General features: G+C 37.8%; 1 protein-coding gene across 3 annotated transcripts in view; it reads left to right on the top strand.

Moving 5' to 3' along the window:
• The first annotated feature begins 1,794 nt into the window (after positions 1-1,794).
• Positions 1,795-7,933, top strand: part of LOC139447700 (E3 ubiquitin-protein ligase TRIP12-like) — an 88,041-nt gene continuing 81,902 nt past the window's right edge. For all 3 annotated transcript variants that reach the window (XM_071229143.1, XM_071229144.1, XM_071229142.1), the window contains exon 1: positions 1,795-1,894. The gene's annotated coding sequence lies outside the window, so the exon portion shown is untranslated. The remainder of the gene's footprint in view (positions 1,895-7,933) is intronic.

Here is a 7,933-nt window from a genome sequence, read left to right as displayed (position 1 = left end):
TGTGTTTAATTAATAAAAATAATTAAAAATAATTTCAATAATTACTCTTTTATGTAAAAACGGATGTGAGGTCAGTAACACTTTTACTGATATTTGTAGGCAATTCTTAAAATAGAATTAAACAGCAAATCGGTGGTTTTTTTTGTTTTGACAACTCCGACTTTGCTGTTTTATGTAAATTAATTTAACTTTATCAGCAGACAGGGGCGTAACTAGGGGAAATTAAAATGTAAGTTATAATATTGCATTACTTATTTTTCTCAAACACTAATATCGCTTATCAAACACAAACACAAGCAGTACAGAGCAACGTATCTATAACGGATTATAGCTAAAACTCCTACCAATCTCACTAAAATCAGATCTAAGTTCTCGCTGTCGCTAAACAAAGATCTTTGTTTAGCGATAGCGAGAACTAAGATCTGATTTTAATGAGATTGTACTACTACGTAAATCGTTCTTAAAAATAGAGGTGCCGTTTTCGCCCGACACATAGTAACCGTTATTGCCAAATGCGGTGCTGTTTTCGAAAGAGAAATCGGTGACGTTTTGCTGAGGTGCCGTTTAAGCCTGCACCCATCTATAACAGGAGTCAGGGATATCACGAAATATCATTTCCACGTTCTGTACATAACACAGCTTAAATATAAAACAGTTGGAGTATTGTGAGTGAGTGAGTTTGGTTTTACGCCGCTTTTAACACTATTCCAGCAATATCACGGCGGGGTACACCAGAAATGGGCTTCACACATTGTACCCATGTCGGGATTCGAACCCTGGTCTTCGGCGTAACGAACGCTTTAACAAATAGGCTACCCGACAGCCCCTTGTGTAAAGTGATAAAACCCAGATATCCTCATTAAATATAAACTGTCGATGCAAGAAAATAACCCCTCTAGCTTATCCCCACCGAAACTGATTCCATTTAACGTAAAAGGCAAAATAGCTGTGAAAAATTAAATGAATCGACCACTGAAAATCCTTTATGACACCAGGCGTTCGCGAAAAAGGTAAAAGAAATGTAACAATCAAACAACACATCGAACCAGCTCATCAACGCAATTTTTTTACACTGTAAGGCCGGTCAAACTAGCTGTAAATTTAAAAAAGATCAAGTAGCCACTAAAACAAACGAAAGAGGAACAAGCTGAAGTAGATCTACTTTTTAAAAATTATTTATTTTATTTTTGCGAGGATTTCAAAGTGTAAGCACTTGCTTTTTGTGCTACGTGGTAGCTACGCCACTGGCAGATTCAACACGCTGACACACCCCCCTTTTCAGAAAAGAAATGACAACGCAACACTGTGTTCTGAAACCAACGGCTTGTGGTCTATCCCTGGTTTGACTGCGGTTGTGCGATATCTTCAGTTCTCAAGAAAACATGTTTATACATGCAAACACAACAAAGAGATACCTCGAATAACAATATTTTTCATGCTGGTTCAGGGTCGTCCTTTTCCGTCGTTACTACGTGTCACTATGTCTGATTTGCATTGGATCAAAACTGATGGTCTCAACGTCAAAACCTAAACAATAACACGTGACACGGATAGGGTTTATTTATGTCAAGAGCTATTTTTAGCACAACAACCCCGTTACGATTCCGAAGCGGGTCAGTGAACTTCCACCACTTTAGAAGCTATATGTTATACTTGATTTTTCTTAATTAACTTTCAAGTTTGTAGCAAGATAAGTTTCCCATTCCACCCTTTCTTGCTTGAAAAATTAGAAATTAATTTGGAAGTGTTAGAAACCGGAAGTAGTTGTTATGCGTGCGCAGGTGTTACCAGATCATCTGTGTACGTCTAGTTTGCAAATTCGATGAAGTAGCAAGGAGAAATTCCAGATTTTCCAGTATTGCTTTATCTTATCATATCTACAGATAGTAACATAGTATGTATGCATATTTATCTTGACAATTTGTGCCAGATTTGTACTGAAAACTGTCTTTGTTTTCAGAAAACCGCACTTCTGTCCTCTTACTTCTGCTCGTCATTAGATTTATTCGCCAGGCTATCGTCTTTGTGTCGTCTGATTATCAGATCAAAAATGAAACTAACTCTCTCGATCTGCTTTTGTTGAAAGGTATGACATTGTTTAAACTCATCTGTGTCATTTTATACCATGAAATGTTTCTCAAAAGGCGGATTATTTGCAACCAAGTTCGTGTTTATTGGGAACGCTAAACCATCATGGCTGACGGCCAGCTGACGCTAGATATGATCATTTCATATGGAACACATTGTCACATTTTGCAAAATATAACGTGTAATTGCACTCAGTTACACGTGGTTGAGTTAATATGATTTTGTGTCGTGGCGTAGCAATTACACATGCATTGTTAAGACATGTCGGGAATGAAATGTTCATTATTTATGCAAGACGAGTAAGTCACAAGGCTGTCTGAATCTTTCGGAGAAAGGAAGTAGCCAAGTTACCTGGTCACGATGACTTTTCACAACCCCACCCCCATCCCCCTCATTGATTAATTGAGAGGCTGCTATATGTTTATTTGTGTTCCTGATCTAAGCTCAGTCTACATTGATGGTTGGTTACCATTACCCATCTAACTTTTACATCCAATATGTACGACACTCCAATGAGAAAACTTTTTCAATTGCAAGTTGAAAAGATTTGTAGTTCAAGTAATCTTGCATATGTTTACTGTTAAGTTTTTAAATGGGACTATTTCACGATTGACATGCATTAATAAATGCTTATTCAAGTAAGCCATGAAGTCTGAACATTATGGAGTTTACAAGATGACCATGTGTACTTATTTTGCTCACTTAAGGTCACACTCTATTTAAGAACTTATCTTGTGGTTTTCATATTTTTACAGTAGTTTTTGTTTTCACCATCCATATTCTTAAGTTCGTTAGCATCAAAACCTAGGACCGGATCGTTAAAACTAGTTCTAAACATTGAAAACTGTGAACTGGGGGCTAGTGGCTTTATACAATGACTGTTCTTCTGGTTGACAGGTGTCCCATACTATTAGGGGTATGTGATGTAACCGTAATACCAGTATATTGCAAAGCGGCAGTCGGTAATACACATATTTCACATTAAGAAGCTTGTGTATTGATATTTTTTTAATTCATTCAAAGAAGAATTAATATATATTTATGGGTACATGAGTTGGGGCAGTTGGATGGACTGGGTTCCTGTTTAAGTAACACAGGCTGTTTACGTTACAATTTCACCTTGACGCAAAGCTCATTTATCCATACTGTCATTTTAGCCCAACTCGCAATCTGCAGTCTGGATTTTTGAGTGAAGCAGCATCCAGTTTTGAGTTGTCGTTTGTTTGACATAATCATGTCAGGATTAAACCATGCCATCAATCATGAAGTGTTTCATTTGAACAGAACAAATATATATAACAAAGATTGTTTGGGTCCCAATACATATTGTAATATGTATCGCAATACAGCTCTCCTTATTTGCTATATTACAATACGATACATGTGCCAATATGCAAACCCAACAAGACTAAATAATTCAGTGTCTCAAACACAAAAGTTGACATACAAAGTTTCTAATGCAGTGTTCCAGATTATCCAGTGCCAAGGTCATTGACCCCTAAAAAGAAAATCACCCTGGTCAGTGGTTTTGATAATAACTTGTGTCTCTCAGCAGTGAACAGAATATTTTTATCGTTGACATGAAAGAAGTAAGTTATTGAAAATAGGAAAGTTATATTTTCTGAAGCCGATCCTCCCATTTGAAAAGAAACTGTTGATGACACATTTTAGGCATTTGCAGTGCAAGGATAGTCATGAACTAGTCAAGAGGAATAACAGCATATTGAACTCTGGAAATATGTGTGACCATTAGTATTTCTTCATGGTCCAACAAGGACAACTTATGTGCGTGCACACACACACACACACACACACACACACACACACACACACACACACACACATGTGAAGGCCAACTGGTATTGAAAAGACACAATAGTCATCAAATGTTGCTACACACATCATCTCTATATACCATAACGTGTGAGTACAGATACCTTGCCTGCCATGCCACTGGCTGATGTTAAGGCCGATCCTCTATTATTTCTGCTGACCACAAGTCATCAGACCCACATTCAATCCACGCTCTGCAACATAGCTTATTATGTTATTCGAGAGTAGAAAATTAATTTTCATAATTTTTTTTATCCCCCAGGTTTGAAAAATGGGTGGAGAGAGGGAGCGAAGTATAGCAATCAGCATGTTTGTCCATATGCTGTCCATTTTCCATTTCCGGAGCAGAACTCCAAAACGTTAATAATTCTAGATGAAACTTGCTATACAGATTAGTCTAGTGGTGCCTTTTGATGATTTGGGATTTTTTTTTTTATGTTTTCATGAAGACGAGTTGGACTTTACTGAAAATAAGGGTAGTGCTCGTTTCTGGAGCAGCACACAAAAGCTGTTTAATACCTCTGGATGAAACTTGCTATTCAGAACTTTCTAGTGGTGAATTGGTATCTTTGATTATTTTGAATTTTGAAAAAATACTGAACAGCATTATTTTCTTCACTGAACTGAAGGTGAACCAAAAGTGGGGTATAAGTAGCCAAACTCCATTTCCTAATTGCACCAGATTGGAGGGATTTATCATCTCCTGATGACCATTACTGCAGTCAGAGCTCCAGATAACTTTTTGAGCCATTGTGTTTTTACTCTAGGGTTTCTATTTTAATTGGGTTATAACATTTTTCATTGGGTAACCAATATTATTTCACTCATCCATTCATCACTCTATTGTGTTTTCCCCCAAATTAGTGAACATTTTAAGATTTTAAAAAATGAAATAATGTTTTAGATGTATGAATCTCTTCTAAATCTGTAGGCTTGAGTCAGAAAGTAAATGAGCTCATAATTGTGTTTCGGAAATTAGCTCCGTTGTATGCATGCTAAAAAAGCTTCATTGGGTATTTACGCATGCTGTTTTTATACCTTTGAGTTTTTCCTTTAATGCACACGTTTTTGTATGCAAGATGATTGAAAGTAATTGAATAATTTTGGAAGGTATTTTACGCAAATACACAGTTTATCTGTAGCTCTGTGCAGCACAACTACCAAAAATGTCTAATTTCCTGTATTTTCTGAGTTGGACAGATGGAAGGCATATAATATATTGGGCACTGCTGGTAGCTACACTAGTTGTCGTCATCATCATCAAGCAGTGGGCCTTGATGTACATGTAGCAAATTCATCCCCTCACAAAGCTCTCTCTTTAACTTAATATCACATGCCCGGTATATATTATCATAAAGACATAAACAGGTAGCCAGGTTGATTGTGTGGGACATTGACTGATTCTCATCCAAAATATGCTAAGATTTTTTATTTTGGTATTTATATAAAAGAATATACTCTCTATTTAAGCAAGAAAGTTAAGTCCTCATTTATAAGGCTTGTGTCAGATGTTAAAAGTTTGAAGGATTTAAAAAAAGTATTTGGAAGAATTGTTGCCTATAAATAAATAAGGATAATGTCCAAATGCTAATTGACCCAAGCAAGGTCACTGGTAGTTGACTTTAAAGGTTGGGCTATTAATAGCATAACAGAGGGTTTCTACCATGTCTGTGCAAAAGATTGTTTTTAAGCAAACAGTCAATATGCTGGGGTAGACAAAGTGCTGGAAAACTCAGATTTTGTCAATTTAAAAAAAACACATTGGCACACAAGGTTGTTTCTAATCAGTTCAAAGGCCTTAGTTGTCACAGATCATAGAAAGTAACCACTGATATCAAGTTCATTAAAATGAAATCCTTTGCTACCCAATCTAAATGTAGGATGCATGTATCCATAGCTTTCTACAGGGTGCAGGCGGTTTCACCAAAGTGGTAAACGTCTTGAGACCTGCATCACTTCGGGCTTTCCTCCCACATTAAGCTGACATGCTGTGATGTAACTGGAATACTGTTAAAAGCGGTGATAAACCCATCTCTCTCTCTCTCTCTCTCTCTCTCTCTCTCTCTCTCTCTCTCTCTCTCTCTCTCTCTCTCTCTCAAACACAAACACACACACACAAGCTTTCTAAAACGATTCAGCTTCATGTCTTTTATACCACCTTGGTTTTGAAATTTAAGTTTTCACATATTGACATTTTTACATAATTGGTATTTCAGCTGACACTAGTTAAATGCTTGTTACAGATTTACAGATACGACTAATTCACCAATTACCTTTTTTTCCTAATTAACAGTGTTAAGTGGCTTTCTAGGTAAACAAACATTACACACATGCTCATCCATGTTCAGATGCCCGCTGACACCTATTGTCACAGAAATCCTCTTGAGCCAGCAATCATTCATAAAAGAGCATGTCGGTAAATAGAGAGGAAATAAGGGACTGAGGCCAATACTTGGTGCCAGTAAACAGAATAGAACCCATGAAGACCCGGGGAAGAATAGGTCTTCAGCAACCCATTCTTGCCGTAAAAGGCGATTATGCTTGTCGTAAGAAGCCAGGGTCCCGTTCCACATAGCGATCGTAACTCCAATCAATCTTAGAGACTTACGTCAATTATAAAATCGTCTTAGCTAAAGTTTACGCCCGTTCCACAAAGCTATCTTAGGGCGATTGTAACTTTACAAGTTCTTAAGTAGCCGATCTTAACAAAGATCGGAATCTTCAGCCATGAAGATACGAAAGTTTCCCTAAGAGTGGCCTCCCTTGGTCATGTTTAGCAGACGACGCATTGTCGAAATATGGCTGAATCGCAGACCTCTGTCGGCGTCAAACACGTTCGTCGCAGCAATTTTTCAGCAAGCGAGATCGCTGTCCTTGTTGATGAGGTGGCTGTTCACCACACGACACTGAATTCCTCATTCAGCTCTACCGTCACCAATAAGCTGAAAGGCAGCATATGGGAGGACATCGCTAACAAGTAAGTGAGCTGTGGACTGTCAGAATGTTATCTGATATAATAATAAGTCAACATACGCCATCTTTGTTGTTATGGTACAATATTTAAGATCGATTTTAGCGATCCTAAGTTGGTCCGGAGCAACTTAGCATTTTGATCTTAACTTACAACTCTCTTAGTAAAGATTGCTTTGTGGAACGGGCGGCCGATCGTAACAAAAATTTAAGATCGCGTACTTAGTGAGTTACAATCAACTTAGCCCTAAGATCGCTTTGTGGAACGGGGCCCAGGTGGTCAGGCTCGCTGACTTGGTTGATACATGTCATCGTATCCTAATTGCGTGGATTGATGCTCATGATGTCAATCACTGCATTGTCTGGTCCTGAATCGATTATTCACAGACCACCGTCATATAGCTGGAATATTGCTGAGTGCGGCGTTAAACAACAAACAAAAAAGTAAACAGAATAGACAGTTGCCGGAGTACTCGGTGTTTAAATAATGATGTCTTAACCAAGACCAGTTTTTGGTGAGTGCTGGGGTACTCAGATGCCTGTTTAAACCAAGTCCACTGTCATTGAAAGAAAGACTTTTTTCTCATGTGTACAGATGTTACCATTGGCCAGTATTGTATTGTGACAGTAAGTCATGATTTTCAATATGGCCGCCATGACCATGTTTTCTAGTCTTTTGAAAAGTTACATTGATGTCTTGACCTAAGTTCGATTTCATTAAAATCAGGTCTTAGTTCTCGCTACTGCTAAACAAATATCTGAGGACATCCCATTATGGGTCACATCAGAACGACCTTTTACCTCAACCAATCAGAGAATCTTTTACCAGATCTGTAATGTGACCGGCGGAATATGTTTTCTGATCATATAACCTTCAAAGGGGTTATTCTAAACAACAGTTAGTGTCTGTACAACAGATTTAGTCAAAATCATAGTCGTTCTCTCGTTTTAATGAGGATAAACATTTGAAACAAAAGCAACTTTCCATTGCCCTTTGGAAGGACTGACACACAATCCTGACCATCCATTAGACTTCCTGAAT

Source organism: Haliotis cracherodii, unplaced genomic scaffold (assembly GCF_022045235.1).
Source record: "Haliotis cracherodii isolate W230 unplaced genomic scaffold, xgHalCrac1.p SCAF_7, whole genome shotgun sequence".
In the NCBI taxonomy this organism is placed as follows: domain Eukaryota; kingdom Metazoa; phylum Mollusca; class Gastropoda; order Lepetellida; family Haliotidae; genus Haliotis; species Haliotis cracherodii.
The sequence above is the reverse complement of the archived record's forward strand: the minus strand, read 5'-3'. Positions and strand labels throughout refer to the sequence as shown.